General features: G+C 38.3%; 2 long non-coding RNA genes across 2 annotated transcripts in view; one reads left to right on the forward strand and one right to left on the reverse strand.

Moving 5' to 3' along the window:
• Nucleotides 1-13,613, reverse strand: part of LOC140510482 (uncharacterized) — a 55,312-nt gene that overhangs the window by 29,065 nt on the left and 12,634 nt on the right. The gene's annotated exons all lie outside the window — the stretch shown is intronic.
• LOC140510477 (uncharacterized) lies at nucleotides 5,794-11,747 on the forward strand. The gene is made up of 4 exons (XR_011969247.1): nucleotides 5,794-5,960; nucleotides 6,476-6,646; nucleotides 8,718-8,847; nucleotides 10,918-11,747. It is a non-coding gene; the product is annotated as an uncharacterized lncRNA (long non-coding RNA).

The raw sequence follows: 13,613 nt of genomic DNA on the forward strand, positions 1-13,613 counted from the left end.
CAGGCATCATCTAGTACAAGCCCCTCATGCAGATGAGGTGAAATTGAATCTCATACATGATAACAGACTTGCCCAGAGTCACACTGCTAGGAGTCAAGAAAACCTGAGCTCCGATCTGGCTTTAAACACTACACTAGTTGTGTGACCCCAGGCAAGTCACTTGACCTCTGTCTTAATCAGTTTCCTCATCTGTGAAATGGGTATAATAATAACACCCACCTCCAAAGTTCTCAACAAGATAAAATGAGATAATATTTGTAAAGTGCTTTGCAGACCTTAAAGCAACATATTAATGTCAGTTAACTAGTCTGCTAGTAATAAATCTTGATTCTCTGTCTACAATCCAATATCCTTTCCACTTCACCAGCAAGCCTCCGATTTTTTCTTATGACTAATTCTGCAGGTTTTGAATCCTTGTGTATTATTGATTGCACTTGATACGTTAATAAAAATGGCTTATATCTCTATAGTTCTTTAATGCTTGCAAAGTGTTTTTAATACATGATCTCACTAGAGGTTCACATCAAGCACATGAATTATTATCTCCATTTTTATAGATACAGAGCCTGAGGGCAAGAGATGTTATAAAATTTGTCTATGATCACATGAGCAGTAAGTATCAGATTTGAGTCCAGATCTCCCTGATTCCAAGACTTGCATTATGTTCAGTATTAATTCAATGTATATAGATCAACTAGGAAAAAGGAAGAGAAAAGGGAGAGGAATCTACCCAATTAGTATTTTTCAAGTACCTACTATCACCATGTGAGGCGCTAGAATCACAAAGATAAAACAAAAAGTTAACCTTGCCTTCAAAGAGCTTACCTTCAGAGAATCACAAAGTCTGAGAGTTGGAAGAGACCTCAGTGACCACTTAGTCCAACCTATACGCAAAAGAATCCCCAGTGTAACATAGTGAACAAATTTATCGGGAGATTAAACTGGGGAAAAAAGCCAAAACTGAATAGATGTCCCATGGTTGCTGTTAATGTCCTTTCTTTGTCTTTGCAAAAAATGAGGCAAGTGTTAAAGAGTAGAGAGAATGGCTCAGCAATCCAGAGGTATAGAACAATATTAACAATTCACATTTATGTAGGTCATGTTATGTTTATGGCTACTTATAAGCTAGTCTAACTAGAATGTTCAGTTTGCACAAATGACTTCCTGTTATTTGTGATGTGCCTTCACTGTAGACTACACTAATAATCATAGGTCTGGTCTCTGGTTTCTTTTGTAATCTGCCCACTCTCAGGCTGTGTTCCCTGAGAAGCAATGCAGCAGGTCACCTGCCTTGTACATGCTTCTGTAACGAGGGATTCAACCTTAAGAGCTTCCCATGATACCTCTGGACAAGACATCTAATTGGCATCTTGAAAAGCTATGCAGAGATCAAGGGCTCACTGGTTATTGCCTGGCTTTTAGAAAGAGTTTTAAGGTGATATTACCAAAAGAGTCTCGCAATTTAGTCAAGCCAGTGGTTCAACTGCCAACAAGTACTTTCAGGGTCCATGCCAGTAAAATAGGATCACAAGATTTAGGGTTAGAAGCAACCTTAGAAATCACCTAGGAATCAAGGATTCTTAACTTAGGCTTCATGAACTTTACAAAATCAATAACTATAGTTCAAGATAATTGTTCTCCTTTGTAATCTTGGGTTCTTATTTTATGCATTGAAGAAAAGTATTCTGCCAAGGGGTCCATAGGCTTTACTAGACTACCAATGACACAAAATAAGGTGAACTCTTGACCTAGTTTACCTTCCTTACTTCACTGATGAAACATCTGAAGCCTAGAGAAGTTAAATAATCTAACTTGCCCAAGAAAATATAAGCAGTAAGATTGTAGAACTTGTGTCAAACCTATTCTTTGACTCCATATCCAGTGGACTTCCACTATGTTGTTGTTGAATCATTTCATACTCTCTGTGACCCCATTTGAGGTTTTCTTGGCAAAGACAGTGGAGTGGTTGGCCATTGCCTTCTCTTCATTTTACATCTTATACTTCTCATTTAAAAACCTCATTATAAAGACGAGGAACTGAGGCAAACAAGGTTAAGTGACTTGCCCAGGATCACACAGCTAGTCAGTGTCTTAGGCTATGTTTGAACTCAGGTGCTCCTGACTTCAAGCTGGCACTCTATCCACTGTATCACCTACCTGTCCTTCCACTATAGCACTAATCTAATTGTCTATAATTCTGAGATAATGATGATAGTGGTGGTGATATTAATGATTTACACTGGTATAGTACTTTACAACTTGCAAAGAAATTTCTTCATAATCCCCTTCATCTATTCTTAAGATCATAGGCTCACAACTTGAAGGAACTTTAGTGACCATCCAATCCAACTGCTTCATTTTACAAATAAAAGATCTCATGCTTGGAAATGTGAACTCACTTGTTCAAGATCTCACAGATAGTACATGGTAGAGCTGGGATGTGAACACAGGTCTTTGTGCTGTACCAGCAAAGCAATTTCTCTCATGATTCTCTGATGATGACCTTTTATAGATTGTTGCAATTTTATCAAAGAAAACTAATTATGGCCTTAGAATGCACATTCTATTACAGGAATAGGTATTTATTCTACTTCCACTTTGAATGGAATGCACTTTGAATGCACTTTCTGCATTATTAGTCATCCAGGAGGAGCATTTTCTCTCTTTAGAGGACTTCACAGATTTCAACTCTAACTATTATTATACCCTATAAGTTACCAGTTCTCCCCTGTTTCAGCGCTTTGAGAAAAAAGAATACCGAACTAGTTAAGGTTCTTTCATAGTTTTGATCTTCCTTCTTTCTGCACATCTTTCTGTCTGTCTGTCAGTAATTACTATAAGACCAAGACTTCAAAAACTATAGGAGTTAAGTTTAGAAAGATATTGATTTTTGGTAGTAATTTTCAGAATTAATTTAAATGAGAGCAGTAGCTTAGACTGGTGGCTAGTTATTTAACCTATCTGGGCAGTATTGTCTCTGTCTCTAAAATGAAGGGGATGAGATGAGGTGTCCTAAGGTTCCTTTCAATACTTATGATTCTCTTGAATATCCAATTATGAAAATTCTTTTCTTTCTTTTCTTTTTTTTTTTTTTTGGTCCCAATTATCTAAAAGTCTCAAACTGAGGATAAAGAGCAAGGTAGCAAATGACTACTTGTTGGGTAGCCTCCAAAATTGTTTCCTGTTTTGCATTCCTTCTCTTTTCTAATCCATTCTTCATAGAACTGCCAAATTGATACTACTAAAGCACAGATCTGATCATGTTGTGTCCTGCTCAAGGGCCTTGAAGTCTTCTCAAGGCCCTTGACTTCTCCAACCTATCTTTCCAGATTCCACATTCTTCTGCCTCCCCCACTCTATGTTCCAGACAAACTGACCCATTTGCACTTTTTTTGAAGGGTCATCGTCAGGGTCCCTCTGAAGACCCAGTCACCATGTCCTTCACTATATCCTGTCCTGATAACCAGAATATATTTCATGTAGAGACAAGGGGCTGCACACATTTATATACATATGCATGTATTAAAAATCATATATATATATACACACACACATGTGTCTGTGTATATATAGATATATATATACATATACACACACACACACACACACACACATATATATATATGTATATATATATATATATATACACACACATGGATATATTCATATATACATATGAGACAACTAGGTGGAATAGTAAAGAGAGTGCTGGACCTGGAGTCAGGAAGACTTGAGTTCAAATTTGTTCTCAGATACTTATTAGTGTGACCCTAGGTAAGTCACTTAACCCTGTTGGCCTCAGTTTTTCTTCTGTAAGAAGAACTGGAGAAAGAAATGGAAAATCACTCTAGTACCTTTGCCAAGAGAACCCCAAACAGGATCATGAAGAGCTGGACATATCTAAAAATAGCTGAACAATAATTGAGCAAAAGCAGAAGTGTGTGTGTATGTGTGTGTGTGTGTGTGTGCATGCACACGTGTGTGTCTTTATGGTATTTCAGGTGTCTTAATGCACTTTTAAGATTTTAACTTTTCTGGACTATTAACCAGTTCTGCACTCCTGTGTATCTTGAATTTCTATTCTACTTCTAAGTAGCCATTATGTAATATATACAGGTTATCCCAGAAATCTAGAATCCAGAACTAATTAGTTTATATTTCAGTAGCTTTAAATGTTGCGACAATTATCCTTTGGGTGATGGAAAATTTTTAAATTCACATTTAGATTCAAAATGGTGGACAAGATATTCTCATCTCTCCTTTTTCCAGTGTCATATGTCTCCCAACTACAAGTATCTGTAGCTTTTATTATTTTAGTCATGTGGGTTTCTGTCACTAATCCTAAGAGTAGGCACACTAATTGGAAAGGAAATAGATTTGTTTTATTTCTGTATAATGCTGCAAAGTCCAATGAGTGATGATAATGACATTTATGTTTGGGATATCTAAGTAAAGTTGTACAAAAAACTACCAGTGATGCTAGAATGCAGTTCAGGAGAGAAATCACAATAGATTTAAAATCCTGTTCATACAGATGATGATTTTGGCAGTAGATGAGATCATCAAGGGGAGAAAGGGAGGTATGAGAATTCAGGAGAGTCTTGGGATAGATTCATGTTCAGGAAGTAAGGAACAAATGATGATTAAACAAAAGAACTAGGAAAGGGAAAACAGAAAAGGTGAAAGCCAGGGACAGGAAAGATCTAAGAGGAAAGAGAGGGTAACCAGGGCTGAGAAACCTGTGGCCTTAAGGCCACATATGACCCTCAAGGTCCTCAAGTGTGGCCCTTTGACTGATTCCAAACTTCATAGAGCAAATCCCCTTAATAAAAGGATTTGTTCTGTAAAGCTTGGACACAGTCAAAAGGCCATACCCAAGGACCTAGAAAACCACATGTATCCTAGAGGCCTCAGGTTCCCCACCACTGGAGCCAATATTGTCCAAAGTTTCAGAGAACTCAAGAAGATTAGGACTGAGAAAAGGCCATTAGATGAATAGTTAGATCACTGGTTACTTCTAGAAAGACCATTTTCTTGGGTGGTGGTTTTGAAAGCTAATTTAAAGGATTTTAAAAGTGAGCAGATGGTGAGGAAGTACAGGCAGGAGGGGGTAGGGGAAAGGTGGCACTTTCTAAGAGTTTGGCAGTAAAAGAGAGGAGGGATATAGGACAATATCTCAGGGGCATATCAGGGTCTAGTTAAGGTATTTAAAGACGGAGATGAACCAAGACAACAGAAAGATGCCAGTTTGTAGGAAGAAAATAATGATGAGAAAGAAGGTTGAAATGATCTATCAGTCTAGAGGAAATGGGAAAAAATGGGTTACAGAGAGATAAATTAACCAGCGCAAAGAAAATGGCTTCTTCCTCAGAGCCTAGAGGTAACAAGAAGAGATAAACGAAGATTGTGGACAGGTCTTGAGATGAGAAATAGAGGAGATGAGGAAGTACGGCAATGAATTATTTTGATTTTCCCAGTAAACATAAGATTAAAGTTCTATTCCGAGAATGAGTAAGTTTGGGGAGTGTGCGAGGGACCAGTCATTGATAAATTTTCAGTGTAAAGATTGCAAATGTAAACGTTTATTTCTCAGAAATCAGTAAACTATAAATGAGAGTTAGATTTATTGCTTTGTTGATTGGCTCCAGACTTAAGAAAATAATGGAGATGCAGATAAAGAGTGTCATGAATACATTCCCCCCTAGAGACTTAGCGGTTAAATATTTACAAGCAATAAGTGGGGTAGTGTTGGGGAGGAGAGCTGAGAAAGGAGGTTTGGAACAGCTGCTGTGTGGGAGCATGGGAGTCAAGAAACAATAGAACATATCAGTCAGGACCCAGTTAAGATTAGATGACGAGAAGTTTTGGTCGATCTGGCCAGCATGGTCTGATCAACATTTTTAAGGAACTGGGTTGTAGAAACAAAGAAGGAGAGGAGAGGAACTGGTCTGGAATTGAAGGTTGGTAAGGGTTGAATTGCAATAGGATGAAGGATAAAAATGGAGTATAGTACTCAGCATCAACTGTACATGTTGGTGGCGGCATAGGAGACAATGAGTCAAATAGCACACTGCCTGATACCCAGTAGGTACTTAATAAATGTTTATTAATTGATTGGGAGAACAGAGGGATGAACTTGAGATCATAGACCTCAAAGAGTAAAATTAAGGGAAAAATAAAGACAATGATGAAACTAAAGAAGTTAATGATCAGAAAGAGATATTTCAGAATTCAAGATCATGAAAGTGGGACAATTCAGAACGATGTTGAGATTTAATGCATGACCATCCCTGTAGGTAGCTGAAGTACAGTAGAGATGTAGGTGACGGTAACTGAATTGGCTGATAAACTTGGAGGCCTGGGTGTTTGAAGGGACATTAACGTGAATAATGAAGAATCCAAATAAACAGTAGGGTATAGGTGAAGGAGGGAGACTGTGAGGAAGAACTGTCTTTTGCTTTCTTTGTATCCCCAGCATTTAGCACAATGCCTGGCATGTAGTAAGCACTTTGTAAGAAAATGTTACAAAGCTCTGGAGAAAATGACCAAGGATGAGCTGTTCTCAACATAAAGCAAAGTTTACCTGAATGTAAGAAGACTAGTGAGAAAAGAGATCTTGGATGAAGGGGAATTTATCAGTGTTAAAGTAAGTAGAAGCTTCAGTGGAACAGATGAACTAAGGAGATGAGAAGGAATAAACCCAAGCTTAAAGGGGTTGTGGGATTTTTTTTTTCAATACTAATTAGTGCCCTTCTAATGGTGGTTCCAACAATCTGTTTATTAAACACCTTCTCTGTTCCAGACGCCTTGCTAGGCACTGGAGATGCAAAGACAAAACTGAAACAGGCACTAACTTTAAGAAGTTTCCATTCTATCCACAAATACAAAATGGATGTGTGTTTGTAAATATAAACATAACAGATGCAAGGTAATTTGTTTTTTCTTGGGTAAGCTACAGTTAGGGCTTTATTTATAGTTTGGTGACTGTCTAGACAGTGATAGAGACAGTGATGGAGACAATGTTAATAATGCAGATTAAATTTTTAATTATGCTGCACTTACATCACCCACCCACCCAAGCTGATTGTTAAACATTTAGCAGTAAATCCTTATGGTGATAATTTAAATTTTCATCGATCTTTTGCTTTTTATATCACCTTCCTTTCTGAATATATCCCTCCTCACATACCTAGCTAGTGATCTATCCCTTGTAACAAAAAATAAGGGGAAAAAAAGGGAGGAAATAGTTCATCAAAATGAACACATTAATCAAGTCTGACAGTATGCACCATGTTCCACATTTGTCCCCCATCTCTGCAAAGAGGGGAATGCAGTGGATTTTATCACCTCCTCAAGGACAAGATTGATTGTTTAGAATACAACATTCAACTTCTTTCCTTCCTTCCTTCCTTCCTTCCTTCCTTCCTCCCTTCCTTCCTTCTTCCCTTCCTTCCTCCCTTCCTTCCTTCCTTCCTTCCTTCCTTCCTTCCTTCCTTCCTTCCTTCCTTTCCTTCCTTCCTTCCTTCCTTCCTTCCTTCCTTCCTTCCTTCCTTCCTTCCTTCCTTCCTTCCTTCCTTCCTTCCTTCCTGCCTTCCTTCCTTCCTTCCTTCTTTCCTTCCTTCTTTCCTTCCTTCCTTCCTTCTTTCCTTCCTTCCTTCCTCCCTTCCTTCTTTCCTTCCTGCCTTCCTTCCTTCCTTCTTTCCTTCCTCCCTTCCTTCTTTCCTTCCTTCCTTCCTTCTTTCCTTCCTCCCTTCCTTCTTTCCTTCCTTCCTTCCTTCCTTCCTTCCTTCCTGCCTGCCTGCCTGCCTGCCTGCCTGCCTTCCTTTCTCTCTTTCTTTTCATTTGCATTGTTGTAATCATTGTATACATTGAAGAAAGTGTTTTGTGATCATGTTTCATGATAAATATTTTTGGACATTCATTTGGGAGAATAAAAGACTGAATGCAGCTCCTTTCCTTCATAAAGGGTTTATTCTTTGTCATGAGCAGATTTTTATTTTAGAGGGCTTAACAATTTGCATTCATAAATAGAGTATTCCAAATGCATTCAAAAATGTATAGAATCTGCCTCACCCTCCTAGACTTCCTTCCAAAGTCATAAAATAAGGGGTGGCATGAAATGATTTCAATGGTCCCTCCCACCTCTAACATTCTATATCTGAGGTATAGTGAAACTCTTCGTCCAACATAAGTGTGTTCAAGTTTCAGGAAACAATTTTGAGGACTTCAGCTACATGCCAATTACACAGAGGTCTCTGAGCAGCTGGGCAAGAAATAACAGTTCTCTTACCACTTTTTCTTCTCTGCTATGCTTCTGACTTTTCCACCATGTCTTACCTGCCCTCTCACTCTGGAACTCCTATCAGCACCTGGGGCCTTCTCACCTGGAAACATCACTCCATCATGCCAGCCCTCTTCTCCAACTGGTGTGTTCCTTCCAAGGGTCTCCATTTGAGGAATGGGGCCAGATTGGCCATGTTTCTGTTTGTACTTCTGACACTTTAGACTTCAGCGCCAAGCTCCCACATAGGAACTCTTCCCACCTCCTCCTACCTTTTCATCTCCCTTTTATGTGTTGTCTTTCTCCCTTCCTCAGCTAATGTAGGTTCATTGAGATGAGAAACTGTTTTTGCTTGTATATGTATTCTCAGTGCTTAGCACAGTATGTGGCTTATCATAAACTCTTAATAAATGCTTATTGCCTTGCCTTCCTATAGGTGGAGATTAAGTTGACTGAAAACACTGTGTGATCTAAAGTTTTAAAGTCAACCTTGAGATGGAACAAGGGGGAAAGAATGGAAAGGGAGATATGTGAAGTAACTAAGAAGACTACTCTTCTAGACCCTGGTAACAATCTCAGTGCTAATGGATAGTAGCATCTTTGATTAAAAGTTAGCTTTTCTGGTTCTTCCTCTACCTCTCTCCTGTTCTGTTCTCTCTCTTCCCATGATCAAGCATAATTCTCACTAGCCAAACTGCTAACTTGTGGGCTGGAGAAGCAAACAAAATTATTCTTTAGCCCTTTTCTTTAAATTGGCTGTTTCTCTAAATTTGCTGCCAAGGTTGAAGAAACCCTCTGATTTAATTGAACTCAGATTCCCTAAAAGAGGGAAATGGAGCTTTTCCTTTTGATAAAAGGTCTATATTTCTGTCATCCCTTAGTCTTTATCTGCTTTTAACTTATAGATAAAAAGCTGATCATTTCCATCTGGGGAATTCCATGGAGGAGGTTTGCCAGTCAGTTAGCATTGATTCATATTCTTGAAAACCTTGTGGCATTCCTGTAAATAGACACTTTTATATGTCTCCATTGTATTCAGTCAACTGAAAAACATGTATAGTACCAAGTGCTAACTGGATGTTCATATTGTACTAGGTGCTATGGGTAGATGTAAAATAAACAGAAGGTACAGCCTTGCCTGGAGAAACTTGTACCTGAGTTGAAAGATAAGACTTGAATGCCAAAGCAATCAGAGAACAATCTGGAGGTGGATTGTTGACTTCTAAGTTGTGTAGAACAGACAACATGTTCTTTAGGGATTCAAAAAAGTGAATAATGTGGGCCAGAGTTGGGGAGGGAGTTCAGCTAGGCCTTGGAAGATCCATTAAGATCTACCAAGGACAGATGAAATAAGAGGGCATTCCTGGTAAAGGCAATAGTATTACTAAAGGCACATAACATTGTATGTTAGAAGGGACATTGTAGAGCTCTGACTTCTAGAGAAGAGAAATGTGTTGGGAGGGGTGAGAGGTATGTTGTTGTTATTCAGCTGTGACTTCATGACCCTTATAGCACAGCAGTGCTTTGAGATTTTCTTGGGAAAGATACTGGAGTGGCTTGTCATTTCTTCTCCTGTGGATTAAGACAAATTGAGGTTAAGTGACTTATCCATAGCTAGGAAGTATCCGAGGCCAGATTTGAACTCATGAGGATGAGTCTTCCTGACCTCAAGCAAGGCACTCTATCTACTGTACCACATAGCAACTCTAACAGGGAATACAAATATCAAATAAAACAAGGTCAATCCCTCTCCTGCACTCAAATATTTTAAGGCAACTATTCTATTCTCTTATCCCTACACCCAAAACTACTCTTCTCCAGGATAGGGATCTTGAGTCACTTCAAACCATCTTCACATGGCATCTCAGGATCTTTCACCATTCTATAGTCCTCCTCTGCCCATTTCCCAGTTTTTCAATAATTTTAAAATGTGGTACTTAAAACTGAACATTACAGCAGATGTGATCTGACTAGGACAGACTATTGTGTCACTATTTATTTATTTTTTTGGCTGCCATTTCAATAGGAGTTAGATGAACTCAACTCCTGTTAAATTTTTAGTACCGATCTTTTTGTTTTTCAGACAAACAGTACTCTAGACCCGTGGAATCAAACTCAAATAGAAAAAGATCCCTGCAGGCCACAGCTGGACTTAGGAAACCACAAATTAACATTACCTAAGGGATATGGAAAAATTTTGATGCTAATGCACTCTTGGTGGAGTTGTGAACTGATGCAATGTATTGTTAATGTATTTTTGCATATTGGGAAGATCTTTACCATCCATTAATAGGTCCATGTGATCTGCTTGAGTCACATGGAAGCCTGAGTCACATGAGTCTATGGTGGGAGGAGCTTGCTGAATGGGTAGAACAGGAAGGGTAGAGCAGAGCTGAGAGGAAGTGAGAGACCAGTCAGATTTGGGGGAGAGAGAGAGAGAAAACAGGCAGATAGCTATGGGTGAGAGAAGGGCATTTTGCATGAGGGTGTTCATTTATGGGAAGGCCTGATAGCGTGTATGGACTTCTTGGTTATTATGATGGATTTCTTTGTTGCTATGATGGATTTGGTTTTCTGGTGTTGAGATTTGGCTTTCTGGTATCTGAATAAATGTTTTTCTTCTGCCTTCTATATAGAGAGTCTGTTATACTTTGTGAATCAGAACTACACCTGCATATTAATAGGTGCTGTGAATATTGCCTTCGTGATACGTCCAACTATTCTGAAGATCACTTTGGAGCTTTGGCCAAAGGGCTATAAAACTGTACGTATCCTTTGACCCAGAAATATCACTATTAGATTGGTATCCCAAAGGGATCAAAGGAAAAGGTCTTATATGTACAAAAATATTTATAGCAGTTCTTTTTTTGTGGTGGCAAGGAATTAGAAATCAAGGGGATATCTGTCCATTAATTGGGAAATGGCTAATCAGGTTGTGATTTATGGCTGTGATGGAATACTATTGTGCAAAACAAATGACTTGCAGGATGGTTTCAGAAAAACCTGAGAAGACTTACATAAACTGATGCAGAGTAAAGTGAACAAAGCTAGGAGATCATTGTATGCCATAACGGCAATATTGCAAGATGATCAACTGTGAACGACTTAGCTATTCTCAGCAATACAGTGAACCAAGACAATTATGAAGGACTTATGATGAAAAGCTCTATCTCCAGAGAAAGAACTGATGGAGTCTGAATGCCTATCAAAGCATACTTTGGAAATTTATTTTTTTCTTTTCTGTTTGTTTTTATTTTGATGTATGTTCTTTTTTTCAACATGGCTAACGTGGAAATATGTTTTACATGACAGCAAATGCATGATCTATATCCAATTGCTTGCCTTTTCTGGGAGTGGGGAGAGAGGGAAGCACAGAATTTCTAACTCAAAAATTATTTTTAAAATGTTAAAAATTGTTTTTACATGTAATTGAGAAAAAAATAAAAACATTCTTTAAGAAATTAACATTATTTATGTTATATTTTTCTTTATTTTGTTAAACATTTGCCAATTGTATTTTAATCTGTTTTAGGCCCATTCGGGAGTTCTGCTCACCTCTGTTTTAGACATTCTTTCCTACCAGCTGGTTGAGTTTTTGAATCAACTTGCCATAGCAGAAGAGAGATAACACTGAACTTCACTAACCTCACAAACTTTGACCTTTGGAACCCTTTATTTAGAGAATAAGTGTGGTGGAAAGAATGCTGATATTGACATCAGAGGATATGGGTTCAAATCGTGGTACTGACATTTACTGCCTGTGTGACCTTAAATCACTTAATCTCCTTAAATCATTTAACCTCCTTAGGCCTCATTTTTCTCATTTGTAAAATGAGAGGGTTGGATTAGACAGCCTCTCAGGTCCCTTCAAGTTCTAAAAATAGGATTCTATGGCATTAACTTTCCCCTGCCCTCTATATCACTGATACAGTAGAAAAAATGCTGGGCTTGGAGTGAAGAAACATGAATTTAAATGCCAGATCCAGCATATAATAGCTCTGAGACTTTGGGCAAGTTATTTAATTTTGCTGAGACTCAGTCCCCTCATTTGTAAAAAGAAGACAATAATATGTGCATTATTTATCTCACGTGGTGGTTATGAAGAAGGTGCTTTGTAAATCTTAAATAATACATAAGTACCATTTTCATTATTGTCTGGAACCACACCACAAATGTCTTGGTAAAATTTTAATTGATATTTACTTTAGCATCATACCAGAAAAAACTGAGCAACTCATGGGGGTTGTTGGTTGCTCTTTTGTTTCCTGTGTGTGGGGGTCTTTTATACATAAGTGCCCTGTTGCTTCATGGGAATGACTGAGAACCTTCTAAGGTGATTTGGCATCCTTGAAGAATTAGGGTGTAGTCCTTTTAGGAAAACCACCACACCTTCCAAGAAAATTTAGTAAGATAATCAGGTCAGGGTGAGACAAAAGTCACTCTAACTACTAATAGAGTCAAAGCCTGTGACTTTAATCAGTTGCGAGAGAGCAACAAATGCTGAAGAGAAAGTCTCAAAGGAGAAATAACAAATCATTCTGTGGAACCACAAAGGCTACTTTGTGGGTGAATAGGAATACTATTGGTCTCTCCAAAAGAGAACAAAATCCAAAAATGATACAAAGACGCATGAACTATATGAGTGTTTATTTGCAAAGGCCGTTGGGTTATAGGTAAATAGGGTGAGCCATGGTAAAAGGAAATGCCTGGTTTGGTACCACATTGTTTAAATTATGAATGCTATGGGAAAATTGTGCCAACTGGCTAGACTAGAGGAAGTATGTTTAGACTTTTCTTACTCATTACGTTTAGTAGCAAGCACCCTTGCACACCCAAGATGACCTGATAGCAAAAGTTCTTTGATCTGCTTTTAAAGGAAAGACTGCTCAAAAAAGGGGTTAACAATCCTACTTTTAATTACATTCACTAGTTCATGGGAAAGGCCTTGAACTTGGAGAAAATACAAGCAGAGAAATTAGCACAAAGACCAACAGACAGGGCTCCAACTGTCTGAGTAAAGCAATATTGCTATGCACTTTACATACACCACTGGATCGAGGGAGCACAGATATCTGGTAGTCAGGGGGTTCTGAACATAAAGCTATTCAGAGTCTTGACCAGGAAATCAAAAGATCCTTCTCATGAGTGAACTCCCAAAGTAAAATACCTACCTCCAGTATATATAGTTTAACTAGTAGACTCGGAGCCAGAAGGCATCACAACCCACATAACTCAGCATAGCTGTGAACTATCAAGGTTCAATGAAGATTAAGCCTTCAGAAGTTTTCAGTGAGCCTGGGAAACTGAACTCCAAAAAGAAAACAACAAAAAT

This window comes from Notamacropus eugenii, chromosome 1, assembly GCF_028372415.1.
Source record: "Notamacropus eugenii isolate mMacEug1 chromosome 1, mMacEug1.pri_v2, whole genome shotgun sequence".
NCBI classification, from domain to species: Eukaryota; Metazoa; Chordata; class Mammalia; order Diprotodontia; family Macropodidae; genus Notamacropus; species Notamacropus eugenii.